Source organism: Coturnix japonica, chromosome 2, assembly GCF_001577835.2.
Source record: "Coturnix japonica isolate 7356 chromosome 2, Coturnix japonica 2.1, whole genome shotgun sequence".
Lineage (NCBI taxonomy): Eukaryota > Metazoa > Chordata > Aves > Galliformes > Phasianidae > Coturnix > Coturnix japonica.
The window spans coordinates 111,044,931-111,062,401 of NC_029517.1; positions in this window are offsets into that span (position 1 = coordinate 111,044,931).

The following is a 17,471-nucleotide window of genomic DNA, read 5'->3' on the forward strand; positions in this document are numbered from 1 at the left end:
GCAGAGGGCCACAAAGTTGATTAAGGCTCTGGAGCATCTCCTGTATGAGGAAAGGCTGAGTAACCTGGGTCTTGCATCAGCAATGATGGCAGAGTAAAAACTCTTAAGGTGACAGTTTAAGGTTCTTGGTAGAGACAACAGCTGAACCTGACTTCCAACAGCCCATAGGAAGTGCATTGATTTTTGGGCTATAAGGTATGATGTCTCTGTCCTAGCACTGTAAACAGCTTCTTCTGCTGTATCACATCTTGGTAAGTTCTGATGTTGCAGGAGATGTTACTGTTTATGGAAGGTAAAGGGAAAATAAGGAAGCAGCCGCCATCTGAAAATTTTTTCTACATTGACTTTTACAAAGACAGAAAAGATATAGATTTTTTCTTAAGCAAACTGGAGAAGTACCAACTTCTAACTAAAATCTGATGCCACAGAGGCCTAAGTAAGAACTCCTCTGGGACAAGCTGAGACTAAACTCAAATTGCAGTCAATTAGATGAATGAAAGGCTATGTTCATGAGAAGAAATGAAGGGCAAGAATTAATTGAAAGTAATAGAGAATTATTATTATTATTATTATTTTCTTATGGAAGATCATTTTATGTAAGATAAACTTCTTCCTAACTAAAGGAATGCTAACTTCCTTGTTGTTGTTGTTTTTCTTTTTAATTTCAATTAATCTTTTCCTTTACAGATATTACATGAATTCTATGCACTTTCACTGGCTTAAACGTAATCATAAATTTAGGGTATAATATCCCCACTGCTGTCATAAGGGAAAAAAGTCTAACTGGTTACTTGAGTCTTGGGCCCTTGGCATCATTCTCTTTAAGAATATGCATTTCAATCTTGTCATCCAAGGAAACCTCAGCTAGAGTACCTGTACTTATTAAGACTGCAGACAGCTTTTTTTTTTTTTTTTTTTTTTTATTCTGTGCATAGTATCACTCACTGCAGTTCAAGTAACTGTTCTGTGTCAGTAGAGTGAACCCAATTAATTTTCCAACATTAAGAACAAAAGGTGCAATTTTTAGCTTGGTTTGCAAATCTTTTATCTGCTCTCAAAAAGCCAGCCCTGTATTTTATCACCTGGAATTTCCACCACCTATCACCAGAGCATTATTAGTACCGTAAGACATTAAAAGATATAGATAAACAATAAAATATATCATACACTACCAAAATATAATAAATCCCCTCATCTCGTGGAGGTGTTTAATCTGAGAAAAGTCTACAAATAAATGATTTCTTAAGGAAGCCAGTGTATTCACTGCTACCATTCAGGCATTGTAAAATACAAATATTGAAATGATGCAGAAATGGTGGTGCAGAAAGGAAAGTATTTAACTGCCGACAAATCCCAAGACAACACTCCAATAGTTTTAAAGCTGTTCAAAGTATTTTATGTCACCATAAAAACTGCTGCAAAGAATAAGGTATTTCTTTGGCTACAGTGAACCATGAATAATATTGCAGAAATGCTTAATTTCATTTAATAGCATTGAGATGTGCATTTCATATAGGAGATTGTCTGACTGCATAGAAATTTGATTCACAGCAGTCCCCAGTGAATGGTCAAATAATCTATTATGAATAAAATCCATTGTAAATTTGGCCATTTCTCACAGAATAATTACCCATGAATAACTTCTTTCATTATTCAGCCAGCTCTAGACCACAATATATTTATTTCTAAGGAAGCTACTAAATGATTTAAGAAACTTTTGACTGGAGAGTTACTTAGTTTCTCTTCAAGTCTGCACTCACATGGGGATACTGCTATGTTTGAATACAGAATTTTATTATAGATAGCACACTTGCAGCATAGAAAATCCCATAAATTCTATCAGACTACTATCAGGAAGTTTTCTGTTGGAAAAATTCACAATAATTAATTGGATGACATTAAAAATTCATCGTGTTTAATAAAAAGAAATTTAGACCAAACTAGGACTGCAGCTGATAGTGCTCTGTCTACCTCATTTTGTTTTGTGAAAGGTGCACAGTTGCACCATGTCAACCTCCTTTTTATCAGTGCTGTATTTCAAGTTTTATGAATATTCCCTTTTGTAAACAAAAAAAACCCATAGAGTTTCTGTTCCACATTCAGATGAAATCAAGAAAAGCCTTTTGCAGAAGACACGAGTTGCAGGCTTCTTCATCTCTGCTTTCCCTGAGAACAAGCAAAGCCTTACTGCACTCAGAGTAGAAACCATCTAGGCTGATTGGACTCCAACTCTTGACGTGATTGTTAATGTGTTCACCATCTTCATAGCCTTCCTTTGGATGCTCTCTAATACATTTTACATTGTGGTGCCCAAAACTCTACACAAGTGCTTGAGGCAAGGCCACACCAGCGCAGAGTGAGAGATGTCTTAATCATTTCAGACTACAGTACCAGAAACCTACTGATAAATGGCAGTTTTCAAACCAATCGATATTAACAAGAAATTTCACTTCACAGCACGTGAATATTCTCCCTGCTGATTTCAGAGCAGGAAATATGGAAACTCAATTATTTAGGGACTAAGTGTTTAAAATATAGAAAGCATGTTCATATTTATAGAGATAATATTGTCGCTTCAAATGAAAGTGTCAGTTCTCTCCTCTTGATGACAAATGAATTTTATCACAGTGCTTATGAATGCTGCAGAATATTTATTAAAACATGTTTTATCCTTCTAATTATGTCCACAAGGCAGACAGTTATAGGAGTAGAACTGGTGAAAACATTTCTTCCTGCATTTACGGTTTTGTAGTTGACGTTTTAATTTCTGTACAATGTTGTCAATACCACACAGTGCAACAAGAATCATTAGGACAAAGAAAATGAGATAAACTGACAGAGGGTGGAAAACTATCTGCAATTTTAACTGAATGCTGCCTAAGCCTATTTGTGAAGCTCACTGAAGCTGTGAGGTTGCCTCTTGTTTCACACAGTGCCATCTTGCATCGGGCATGCAAAGAAATTTTGCTCCTCACTAGATAGACTACTTGAATAGTAAGTAGTTTTGCTGTAATTGTTAAATGACAACTAATGGTGTGTTGCTTATCTGCGTGTGTAGCTGTGAATTAGAGAACGCAGATCTTAAATGAAGTGCTCACATATGCTGCACTTTCTCTGGGAAATATCATAGGGGTTCATTTATTCATTGACTTGATTGCAGCCTCCAGTCTGTTTGAGTATATGGTTTGATGACATAAGGAACATTTTTGCCCAGGGAAGTGGTGCAGTCACTGTCCCCAGAGGTGTTCAAGAAACACTTAGATATGGTACTAAAGGACATGATTTAATGGAGAAATATTGGTGGTAGGTGGACAGTTGGACTAGATGTTCTTGGAGGTCTTTTCCAACCTTGGGGACTCTGTGATTCTGTCATTTTCTATGCCCAACAGAATAAGCTGAAGTATCTTGAGATTTACTGAAAGAATACAGTCATGTGCTAATTCCAGTAAGACACATATCAGTAATGCATTAATATGTTTAGTACCATGTATATATAGGATTAATTGAAAGTTACATTCACGGATGTGGTTATACTCTGTTGTACCTTATACACTGCAAAGTTTTTCAGACTTCCTCTGAAACTCATCTTCTGATTTGCAGTAGTTTATAATGACTGTTCATAAGAGCATTTAGGTTTTGAATTCTTGTTTTTTGTTTTTAATGCTTCTATATTCCAACACAAAAAATAGAACAAAAAAGTTTTTGCATGGGGTTGGAATTTTCATATCTCTTTTTTTCTAATCTTTCTAGGTAATGTTTTTCTCTACACAACAATAGAAGAAAAAGTTATTTTATGCTTCATTAGGCTAGGTGACATATTCTTCCAAGATCTAATGGTCAGCAGTATTTTCAGCAAATTGTGTGTTACACATGGCTGCAGTTTACAGAAAATTATAGAACAAGTAGGTATAGAATATGACAGCTGTGATTACGAATATATTGACAAAATTTATTTTCAGGTCTTATGTCAGTCATAAATAGATCTTGCTTTCTGTTTACATGTTAGATATTCAAAAGTGTTAGCCACGCATCTTTGATAAATGGTAAACTGACTTGCTGGGAACTCTTTGCCCTGTGTGTTTATGATTGATCACCTAAGCCCAATTACATTATTTCCACTTCCCATTTTGAAACTTTAGAGAAATATTTTAACTGAGTAATAACAACTTGTGGCAGTTCTGGCTCATGAGTATGTAGTATGCTTTCATATTAAGTCTCTGCTTTTCGTTTTTAAAAAATAATATCCTTTTTGAATTTTGTTGTGAACTTTTCTTGTAGCAAGTCTTATGTTACCCCACTAGTGTAGAATTCCATCTCATTGTGGTCTTCTAGTAGTTGAAGAGAACGTATAAACAAGAGGGTGTACAACTATTTATGAGGGTGGAAAATGATAGAAAAAGGAGGGATGGTTATAAACTGTGATAGAGGAGGTTTAGATTAGATATTAGGAAGAATTTTTTTACACAGAAGGTGGTGATGCACTGGAACAGGTTGCCCAAAGAGGATGTGGATGCCCCATTCCTGGAGGCATTCAAGGCCAGACTAGATGTGGCTCTGGGCAGCCTGGTCTGATGGTTGGCAACCCTGCCCATAGCAGGGGGGTTGAAACTAGATGAAACTTGCTATGGTCCTTTTCAACTTAGGCCATTCTATGATTCTATGAAATCTAGACAAATGAGATAGTAAATATGAAAAATTATTAATATTTCTTTTCTAATTTCAAACCGAAAACTTCTGCATAGCAAAGATTCTAAATAAAATGATTTGCTTTGTAATAAAAAACAAACAAACAAACAAACAAACAAAAAAGACACCTAGAACTCTCTAGAGAGCCTTCTTAAAACAACCAGCAATTACAAATTTCCCTGTGTCCCTCATACCCTCATGCTCCAAAGAGCAATTTTGTTTTGAACACATAGCAGTACATTGTATGAGCACTTGTTCTACACATCACCATATTATCAAATGCTATTTGTCTTACAAATACGTTAAAATAACACCTCTAAAAAAAATTGTGATAGTTTGGAAAGACTTGGGTTTAATATTGTGGTTGTAGGAGAATTGTTATGTCACAGCCTGAACTGATGATTGAGCACCTGGTGAAGGGGGTAACTGGCCCAGGGAGCACAGGTGCAAAGAACTACCTGTGCTTCCCACGTGACCAGAAGGAGTCTAGCCAGGGTCCACTTCTCCCTTGGCTCATTTAAGGGCTAGCCTCCAAAGCGAGGCTGTTTCCTGGACAAAGGCTACTATTTAAGAGGAATAATTCTACAGACAGAGACCCTCATTACAAGCTGGGTGGCTCATCTGTTTCCTACATGTGATCATTGGTATTCCTGGCAATATTTTGCCCGGAATTGCAAAGAATGTGTCAGAAGCAGCTTCACTGTTTCCTAGGACCAACAGCAATAAATCACCTACATCCGATATAAAAAAATTCCACTGCTTCTCTGGATTGTTGGTTGGCAGTGATGCAAATTAGTCCCATTTCTATACTTATAAAACTGGCCCCTAGGCTTTGCTGAAACAATTTAATCAGTTACTTCAAGATGTCAGTGCTAGACTTTTCCCTTACATTTTTGCTAAGACTGTTTCTGGTTAAAGAATAGTAAGAAGCATTATATTGAAATACAGTTTGAAAACAGGTTGTAAAATGTTTTCAAGTTCTGAATATGGATGAAGTGCTTCCAATTTGGCAGATTCATTTTTCTCTCAAGATGAGTGTGCTACATCGTCAAGATTAAATGTAGTTAAGCTGTCATGGTTCCTTGCTTAGTGCACCTTCTCTAAGTTCTCACTTCTACAGGCAGTGCTTTAAAAATGAGTTAGCACAAAGGGTAAGGAAAAATCTGAGACTCGTGGAATCCATTTTAGAAGATCTGCTCTCATTATTTTCATCATCACATCTTAATGATCCATAAACTGTTGAAGAAATGAACTAGCCAAATCCTACAAATGCATATAAGTAATAAACAATAAATAATGCACAGTCTCCACAACACAGGGACAAAGCAAACTCTGCTTTCTACCTGAAACAAAACTGATCCCAAATAAACTTCTGGTAAGTCATCACTGACTTAAATGCCCTGTATCCTTTCTTTAACTAAGTTTCACTTTGAAATACGATCCTGCGATTTACTCATACATTCCCGAAGATGTCTGTTTCTGAGTTGTAGTCACATTAATTTCACAGATCTAAACAAGCAAATTCTCTTACTTAGTATGAGAAATGTGTGGAGGCTTCTTCCAAAAGGCACTGAAGGCAGTGGACAGAGACATGTGGCCTATTCAAAAGCCACTTGATCTTCACTGTTAGGCAAAACTATTTCAGAAAATTCCTTATTCTCTTTTCTGACCTATATAACCTGTTACGTGTCAGTTTTACATGTGCATTTCCTTAGGCATCCTTGCTTGCTACTGTTCCCAACACAAGAGTGGTCTCTGGTGTGTGGGGAGCATGTAGGGCTGCCTGGGGATCTCGCTAGCACAGGAAAGCAGCCAAGATACTGACTGAGCTTCACCTCCGACCTGATCTCACTACACAGCTGTTCAACTGCATAGTGACTGGCAGAGAGCGATGCATTTGATTTTTTTGTTGCTACAGTGTGCATTACAGCAGCTGCTGTCAATTGTTGGTTCTGGGAAGGGGCAAAAAGGCCACAGCCCTTCTCAGCCAAGAGTGGCACATTTCTGGAGGAAATAGCTCAGATTCACCACCAAGAACTGTGCGAGTTCTGCTTCTGTCAGGATTTGTATGGTCCCATCAGTCATTAACCTCATGTAAGCTGCAGATGCCTGTCTGAGGAGCTGAATGGAGACCTCAGTGTGAAAAACAGAAAAGAATTCTATTCTATGAAGGGCTGTCCTAACCAAACTAATCTCCATGAGATGCAAGCAGCTTTCAGGAGAACACTAGGAAATATGTCTCTCATCTCCTACACATCTGTGTAAGAAGCACGAAAGGGTCAATTTTAAATCTTCATAAGCTGGACTCCTGCTTGACACTCAAGGAATATAAATGCATTATGGAGACTGTGCTTGTTTGCTATTTGAAGTTGGTCTGAGACTTCTGGTGGGTATTATGATCAAAAATTTCAAGTGCTGCCCTATAACCTTAACAATTAGAAGCAAGTCATGGGGGAAAAAAATAATAATAATAATTTAAAAAATGAATAAAGACAAAGATAGGAGAGGGAAGATTTTTTTTCTTTTCTCTGGAAACTGGAGCTTTACATCAATCATTTAACAATAGTTTCAATAACATCTTCAGTCTTCATGATGCTTTGAGTGAAAGCAATAACATTACAATAGCTGTATTAAGCTGACTAAAGTCTTGTTTGAAACATTTACTTGTAGACATAACAAATAAACAGTGTTGTTGGATGGGAACCCTATAAGATTGACCTCTAAAGCAACTCTTTTTCCTGGTGAAAAACAAAGTGAAGTTTACAGTGCTTACAGGCTTTTTTTTTTCAATAGAGCTTCATGTCAGTAATTAGTGCCACAAGTGCCTATCAGCTGTTAAGTGATTCTGTTTAATCGTCGTTCTCTTCTCCATAATTTAGTTCTTGATAAAGCCATATTTGTCAGAAGTAATTTAATTAGGATTTTGAAACTGTTGTTCAAACAGACACGCTATTAAAATTGGAATATAATAAAACAATTTCATGAAACACAAACTAATGGCAGCAGACAAATATTTTATGTTAAATTTCCTTTTCTAAGTATAAAGGTAAACACTGACATTTCTGTATGCCTTCCTTTCTCAGCTGTAACTAACGCATTCTGGAAGGGACACATTTTCTTTTCTTGTAAGTTAGTTAACATAATGCCTCAGGCCTAGGTTCTAGTTTGGTTTCTTCACAAAAGTATTTCATGTGTATTTACTTGAGGGATACACAAAATAGACATGAAGAAAATGTGGGTTAAAAGCATGGACATATCAAAGTCATTGTTGCCCTGTGAGATGCTACTGGAGTTTAGAAACCTATAAAATTTTGTCAAAAGAGTGAAATCTTTATTAAATATTGAGTAATTATATTCTTATTTATGAGAAAATAGACATGAGTCATTATCATGGAGTTTATAATAATAATTATATATATAAATATAATATAATAATTATTATATATTTATTATAATAATTATCATGGAGTTTATAATACAGCATTTTGCTCATAATCACTGCTGCTACTGTGTTGATGCAAACTACTCCCATATACTGAAGTCACCTCAAAGCTAAATCAGATGCTTTCTGTGATAGAATGTGAACAGAGAGATTGAGGAGGTATTTGAAAGAAGTGTGATGCTGGTATGGGTACAACCCACTGGAAGCTCCCTGTTTATAGTCGTAAAAATATCACATTGCTTTGGCCCATTTTCAAGAGCAGTTGTTCCCTAACTGGCTATCACTGCCTTGCTGTGGCAGTTCTGCTGTGCCTCCTTCTCCACGTCAGACCCTCAAACTATTAGATTCAAACTTAAACAGCCCACAAGGTGGTTTCTTTCAATTTCCCAATACATAAAGCCTCTCTGTGGCAGACTTTGATTTATTCCACAGATCTTCTGATTCAGGTCTTCCTGCTAAGGCTCCTCCCCTCACCAGTGATTACAGAAAGGGTTTAGCAACATAGCACAACCTCCTACCACAATAATAGCACTTAGCAACCTCCTACCACAATAATGTTTGCTAGGTAAAAGATAAGCTGAAATGAATATCACTCATTGATAGTTATACATAAGGGGTATAACACCTTGGGAATCCTGCCAGTAACTTATCTGATGTTAGTTATTCACTGTATGCAGAATGCAAAAATAAAACCAAAACAAAATTCAGTACAGATAGTCAGGAGTTCAAACAGCTGAACCAGTTAGCATTGGAAAATTGATATAAACAGAGCAAAGTAAATTCCATCAAAGAAAAGTGATGGAAAATGTTAAGTGTCATTATTTGCATATTCCAGGCTATTTTGATCACCTATAGTATCACATAACATACATAGTGAAGAATGTAAATAACCAGCCACTACAGCACAAACATTACATTCATACAGGAGAAGGATGAGACGTTTAAACCCTCAGAAACAAAAGGAATCATAGTTGTTATGCTACAGTGTTCTTGAGAAACAATTTTAAAGTACTATTTATTTTCTCGATTAAGGAGTACCAAGGTGAAGTGCTTAATTAGTATTTTAACTGTGTAGCAAAGAAAGAAATCCTGTCGCTACAGGTTCAATGGAGTTTATGGAACATGAGAACATACCTTTATCTAAAAGAATTAATCAGTTAACATCCCTGCAGGAATGTGTTGTTCTAGATTTAGGGATATGGGGGGTATTGATAAAAAAAAAACTTTGATTCCTAAGATTTTTATTTGTTTGTTTGTTTATTTATCAAGTGCTTTTCTGCTTCATGGATAGTAAATTTTGTGTAACTAATCTTAGCAGTTTAATGACCTTTCAAGTTGGCTGAAAAAGGTAATGATGATCACATAATGTTACCTTACCCTGGTGTCCTCTTAAGAGCCCTCAAATACCTATTTGTCAACTCGGTGCCTTCTCTCAATACAACTAAACATTTCCAGACCTCCATTTTTGTACATATAATTTCAAGAACTTCATTCTCCTGTCTATTCCATAGGTTATACCCCTGTCAATAAATATCTTTTACTCCATCTAAATGTTTTGCTTTGGTTTTTAAGAAGTATTTTTATTTTAGTTTTAGTTTCCTTTTAATTTTAATGTTTCAATTTGCTTTACATCATTAGAGAAGTGTATTACAAATGCCTACTTCTAAGCTAGGATGTTCTTCATGTTCAGATGTCCAGCGAGGACTCGTGCACGAGCTCATTTCTGAACACTGTGTGTGTTCCTTGACAAAGCCATCCTCTGACATGATCTGCTGGAATCTGGCCAGTCTCTCACTGTTTGGATGCCTCTTAGGATTCCACAAAGAAATACAGTGGATGCATCCTGTTAACAGAGACAAGTTGTCTCAAGACATCATGTTTGGTAGGCTTTAGAATTGCTCGGAGACTTGGAACTGCATTTCCCCGTAAGCCCAATAATAATTTCTCAGATTCAGTGATAGTGCACTGTCATAACTCACAATACAAACAACATGGGAAATACCACACTCTTTCCAGTACATTCTCTTTCTAGAATATGGGGTTCAAGCAGTCTGTGATTTGTCTCCTCTGAAGTTGGCTACTTCTGTAGTTAAATTGCTCCCTCCTTGAGCTGGATCCCTCACCTCTCCTGACTTCATTTATCAATTGCTGCCAATATTACCCTGGAACACTGTACAACTTACCCCAGAAAATGGCTAAGAAAATTGCTTATTCATTGTCCTAAACTGTTTCTGTCACCACTTTTGCTCATTAGATTGGAATGAGACCTGAAAGAAGTTCTGGTTGCACAGGTGGAAAATGCAGAGGTAAAAAATGATTGTTGGGGAGCATTTGACAGCAACATAGTCATTTCCCTAGTTTCAACAATAAATCATACAGTGAACATATTTTTCCAAACAATTGTCCAGATTGTCATTCTTGTTATCCAATCAAAATTAGATGATCTCAACTTTTTTTCTTTTTTTTTCTTTTTTTTTTCTTTTTCTTTTTTTTTTCTTTTTTTTCTTCTTTTTTTCTTTTTTTACTTAACAGTTTGTGACTAATTAAGCCTGTGAAAATATGCTTATATTTAGTATTTGTCAAGAGGCCATTTGCTGCAATATCTCCTTATAAGAAATGTCAGCATATTTTGAGATATTGCTTCATTTTCAAGCTTACTGAAATAACAAGACTGGTTTGAAAGATGAAAGAGATGCAATACATGTCATACTGAATAGGGACTGGGTAAAAATTCAGCTGTTGGATTAAAGATGAGCCAAAAAATACTTATAGGCAATAAAAAGAACTTTTTGCTTTTAACATTCGCAATAGGAGATGCTGATAACATTTCTTAATAACTTGACCCTGAAGTATTTTTGGATCCAGGAAGTTTCTCTCTCCTAAATCAATATGACGCAGATACTTGATCAGCTCAGAGTTTTCTTTGGATAAAAAGTGCTATGTGGAGGGATACTTTCCTTGGGAGATGAGAATTGAGATTGTATTCCAACGCAATTTTTGTCTGTTTAGAGGCACTCAGGGCAACTCAAGATCTTTCCAGACAAGGGAGGAAAAGAGGCTTTCTTTACTGAATATATATGTCTCCTTCTGAAGGTTTTTTGGAAGTCCTTTGGTTCTTGAAGTAGCATGATCAGCTCCTCTTCAATAATAATAATAAATAATAAATAATAATCTGTAAGAGTGCAAAAGGAGTAAAACTATTTAAGTTTTTTCTTGATATTGTTGTAGTGTACTAATGAGTATGTCAGAAAAGTCACCTCCAAATCTGCCCATGGCAGGGAGTTGGAACCAGATGTTTTTTTAAGTCCCTTTAAAGTCCCCTACAGACTAAGCTATTCTGTGACTGAACCACAGAGTGACGGTATACATGCAATGGGATTCATGATGGCAGTCTGAGCAAAGCTAAAAGATTTTGTTCCACATGGTTTTGAACCTATTCACCAAAGAAAAGGAGATACCTTTCTACAAGGGGAAATGCATTCTTCCAGAGATGTCAAACCTGTGGCCTGTCCTGTTCTGCAGCTGCACTCTGTCCCATGCCATCATGGCAGCAGCTCTTCTTTTTGAGCAGCCTGGGCTGTCCCTGGGCATTCATCCAACACACAGCAACAATGAAACATTAGTGTGTGATTGACTCTATCTGAGCTGAAACCAGAGCATGGAGTAGACGCAGTGCAGTGCTAACTCAAATTACAGCAAATAATTGTGTGTATTGCAATCAGACATCCAATTAAACAACAAAAATCATGTAATTTTAACAGATATCTGTAAGGTCTCTCTTACCATACAAAATATCCCTCTCTGCACAGCCAATCCTTATTCACATTTTTGCTTTTTGGCAGTAGGTATATTTGTGAACAAGTTTTTTTCAAGGATGAAGTACAGGAAGAGTAAAATTAGATCAGAAATCTCTGATGAGCACCTTGAGAACTCCACTTCCATCAAACCAGATATTGATGCATTAGTTTCAAAAAACAAGGTCAAATATCCCATTAGACTTACGCTTTTGCTGTTGACTTTTTAATGAGTTCATTAAAAATAAACAAATAAATAAATATTGTTATTTATATACATTAATAATATTATATATTTTATACAGAGCCCAAGACAATTCCACTTCACTCAGTGCGGTTCAGGCATAGTGTTGGACACCCATACATTTTTCCATGTGATGTGCAGTAGAAACTTCAACCATATGCACAACCATAACACATGAGAAGATTTTTATGCAAGGTTAGAGAAGCAGAAACAAATCTTGTTTAATAGAATTGGCTGGCAGCTATTATGAACATTTTAGTACTTCATCACGGTCTCACAAAGAGAAAAGAAATGATGACTTCAAGTGAAATGCTCCTTCATTAAACAACATTATGCAAGAAACTGACGGCATTCTACAAAAATTTTTATATGGAATGACCAGAATAATATTACCTAATAAAATAGAAATCCTAAAATACTGAAAAAAACTGCATGCACTTGAAATTAATAAACACGAAAGTAATATGTAAAACAATAGGCAGATACTAAAATCATCAACTAATATTTAATTTAGTTTCTGTTAAATGTAATCTATGGGGATCCAGGAAAAAAGTATCAAAGTTGTCCTGACTGACCTAAATGGAAATTTAAATAAAAAGAAAAAAGAGAGAGACCAGAGGAGAAGAAGAGCACTGACCTGTCCCTGCCTTGTACCCTTAGTTCTCTTTTCTCCTTGGTAGCTCCGTTGTTCTGCTTTGTTGAAGGTGTTTGTGGAATCCCCATTTAACTCAAGAACATTTCTTAGTCTTTTGGGTCTGTTGTAACAAAATGAAAAGTTCTGCTACCCACCACCTCCTGCCCCCAAAAAGCAACAGCCATCCTCTCTAAGAACTTCACACAGAACCTCCTGACTGTACTTTAATTTTCTATTTGCAATATCCAGAGGTAGATTAATTTCTCCCCAGATGTTGGACACACCCTCACATCTATCTATGAATGTCAGTGCTTAGCTGAACTGCAAACTTCAACATGAGCATAATTTGATAATTTTCAGTATACCAATAGGCCTGACATCTTCTATCACCTTGATATACTCAAAATCATCACTCTGTCTCACAGTTAATTTTTATTTTTGTTACTTTTTCAAGCAAACTGAAAACCAACCAAAGCCATTTTACAGATACATACAGAAATGGATATCTTTTTGCTGTAGGATCCAGCACTACAAACTGTCTGATTCATAAATTCCCCACAACTACCTCATTTATAATACACCAACAAAAGGCCAGCTGCAAAAGTAACTACACTAAACCACTTCTTCCCCAGAAACACTAGAGAAAAACAAGATATTTATTATTCAGATTGGATTGTTCACAGCTGCTTCTTTTGTCAGCCAACCACAAACACTGGATATTGGACCAAAGCCACAATACCCATCTTAAAATTATTATTCCCAAAACAAATTTGGTAAAATTTAGGTGCAGGTTTTTTCTTTAATAATAATAAAAAAGATAATATGTAAACTGGGTTCTCAGTTGAATTCTAGCACCTCCCAGATTTGTAATAAATTGAATACAGTGACTTAATTGGAGCACTCTGCAGACACTATACATACAGACTAACAATACAAGAAAGGTAAAATTCATAGGCTTAAGGCATTTGCTTTTTAAACTCATATCTGGAGGTTCTGAGTACGATATATTCCCAGTTGCCTACTTTGTCTCTGAAAGAAGCATCTCTCTAAATCTAACCTCCAGCCTGAATCTTTGGGTGTACAGTACAACATACAGAAGCAGCCACAGGGATTTTAAGGAGAAAGAAGTATTTCACTTGGGAAACTATAAAAATCTAGTTACTCTTTTAAGTCATGCTTCATCGAGGTTAATTATCTCTATTTCCAATTTTTTGTGTATGTGAAAGGGCACTGATGTAAAAAACAATATAGGTCAGAACTCATTTAATCAGCATTTTGGCAAAGGAAAAGGCCATTCTATATTGCAGTGTAGCATTGGCTGTTTGCCTTGTGTTATCAATCTTTTCAAATATGGGAATTCAAGCTAAAGCAATAAAATACGAACTTCCAATCTTTCTGTATTTTTTCCAAGAGAATACTTTAAAGGCCAGATTAGTCAGAAGAAACGCTGGATAAACTGAATAGTGAGAGGAATATGAGTTTCTATGTATCTGGCTAGAGGTTTTTAAATATCCTCCTTTCTTTTTTAAATTAATGTGATAAAAGATTTCAAATTAAAGTTGCTGATCTCATATCAGTTGGGATAAATTCCAGAGATGGGAAGAAGGAAATTAATTCCTTGTTTTGCCTCACTTGAGCTCACAGCTTTTGCTTTACCTACTGACCTGTCTTTATCTCAACCCTACAGTTCTTGCACTTTTACCTTCCATTTCTCTCCCCCTTTTTCACGTGGGGAGAGGGAGTGAGAGGCCATGTGGTGCTCAGCTGCCTGACAGGGCTACACCACACCAAGAAGCAAATATACTGCTTACAGCAAAGCACATTCATCATGAAAGATCCCAAAGAGCTCATACAATCTCAGTGTTTAATCGTGCTAAGGAACATTATCTGTCACTGAAATGCACCTATTGTTTTGATGGATCATGTAAATTTAAGACCACGAGGGACAACACAGACATGCACAATAAGAAGTGTTCTGCGTTTACATCAAACAGCAGAAAGATTTAAATAGGTTTGATGCATGTTGAGAAAGTGGGTAGCAGCTGAAAGAATGCTGTCAGTCTTGCTAACCACCCAAACAAACTGCTCTGAATGAAGATGCTAAAATTGTAAGAGTTCAATTATTTGTTAATGTACAGTCATGTTTCTAATTACAATTCTTATTTCCTGCCGTGTAAATTGCCTTTCATTTATCTCTGGGATTAGAAGATGAAGTTACCATATATTGTAATTTCCTGTTATAATTCTACTAAAAAAAAAAAAAAGTATCTATCTCACCTAGGTGTCATCATACTGGGGTAAACTCACTTGAGTTACAAGCAAGAAATATTTAAGACTTAGAGCATCACTGCAAGTTAAATCAGGATCCAGGCAACTCATGAAAAGAAAATCAAATAATCTGCTGCTTCTATCACATTCACATTTTCACATGAATTCCAACCCGCAGTCTTTTTTAACACTTATGTTTGCTGAATCCAATCTTTTGCTCTGGATAATGATACTGTAGATGAATCCAAGAAAAGCGTTGCAATTACAGTTATTCTTGCAAAAAAAAAAGATTAGAACCACTTAGGTATGAAATAGACAATTTGAGAGCAGAAAGCCTTTATAATTGCAAGCAGAAGTAGAGGGAATAGGTGGCTGCCAAGGAAACTGGAGGCTCTGGGGGCCTCTGCTGCCAGCACAGCTCTTGTTATTTCCAATCCTGTGTGCAGGGACTGGCTTGGGAGAGAAGAAAGGCAGCGTCCAGCCATGACCTCACCTTGAAGCCAGAGAGGTGAGCTGCACACTGCTGAGGGCTGACACTCAAGGAGCACTGTAAGCAAAGCCCATTTCTGTATTTTGACACTTTCTGGTTGCTACCTACTCCCTCAAGATCCTCCCTTGCCATCCTGCCCTCCCTCCTGCAGGCACCCCAGGGTTTGCTCTCTGCTATCCACAGAGACAAAATTATAAACAATATCTAGACATGTATACATTATCTATCTTGAATTATTGCAGCTTTGTACTTCAACCATGGACCACAGTAATACAGAATCTTAGCATCCTTAGAGTTGGAAGGGACCTTTGTAGGTCATCTAGTCCAACTCTCCTGCAATGAACAGGGACATGCACAGCTAGATCAGGTTGCTCAGAGTCTGATCCAGCCTTGCCATGAAAGTCTGCAGGGATGAGGCACCCACCACATCTCTGATAGCCTGTTCCAGTGCCTCACTGCCCTAACTGTAACAGAGTTTTTCCTTATATCCAACCTATATTTACTCTCTTTAAGCCTGAAACCATTTATTCATTTAGATATTATTCATTATTTATTCATTTAGATTCTGGCACTGCTGCCGAGTCTCTTCTGCATGGTGACAGTGTGGCACAAGCCCATATGAAGGCAGATACAATGGGAGAGCAATATTTGAACACATACTGCTGCCTTGTGAGTGAGGAAAAGCTGAAAAAGGATAACTGACCCATTCATCCCTTTGAAGATGTAAGAAATGGCTGTAACAAGCATCTAAAAGAGCAGGAATTATGCACAACTGATACTGCTGGGGCAGTATCTGGACATCAAACATGAGGAGATGCTGGCACCAGAGCCACACTAGGCTGGATTTCAGCCCCGGGCCTATAAGCCTGAGCTCCAGGAAAGCTCAGCTGTGATGCTCAGCACAGGCTGCTGTGCAGTTGGGTCTCACCAGCCCAGGAAGGCACCCAGTCACTAATGTCAGTTCCTGTCTGACTTGGAAACTAAATCCATAAATTGAAGTTTCTTGTTTTGACAAAATGGTTAAATCCTCTCCAAGCAAGGGATATGTTTTTGCCTGTGAAAGAGCAATACCTACACACATGGCAGAAGCTGCAAGGGCATTTTGTCATAACTAGAAAGAGCTCACCCCACAGTTAGTTTGGATGCAAAGCACTTTGACATCAAGAAGAAAGATCTTTCAGAACTTCAATGGCTTCTGGTCCTGGACACAGAAAGGAAAAGGCTGTGGGACTTTGTCAGACTGATTCAACTTTTGTTTAGTATGCTCTACAAGTGCAGCTTCATGGGCTTAAGTTAATTGAAAATGTAACATTTGCATCATATCCTTTAGTTGCCTTTTGAAATTGAAATCTGCTGTTTTTACTTAGCATTTCTCTATGAAAAGGAAAAACTCTCTCACTCTCTCCTTAATAATAGCAAAAATAAATCACTTTCACAGTACTGAAAGGGGCTGCAGTTGGTGTAAATACTGAAGTACGTTCTGACCTTAGGAGGAGCACTGTTATTTCCAGTACCAGAAGCACAATGTCCTCCCAGGCTCTCACAGCCCCAGCAAACTGTTACCAGCTGCTCTGAAGTCTTGATCCCAGCTTAATGGAGCTCATGAGCTGAAGGTCTTTACATGGGAGGAAAACTTCTGATAACTGGGAAGAACATTCATAACATAGCAGAAAAACCTGGAAAGCTTCTGTTTTCCCCCACTGCCTAGAGACAGATTTCAGGGGAATGATATATAACAAATATTTGACAGTCTAGTGAATTGCTATTTTAAATTGTCTTTTTTTTTTTCCAATTAGCGTACACCTGTTAATAAAGTTGGCTCAAGTCTTTCCACCCAAACTGCTGCCCTTCCGTGCATGGCTGGCATTAACAGGACAGAAGCACTTTTTCTGGGGAGGGAAAGCCATGAATCA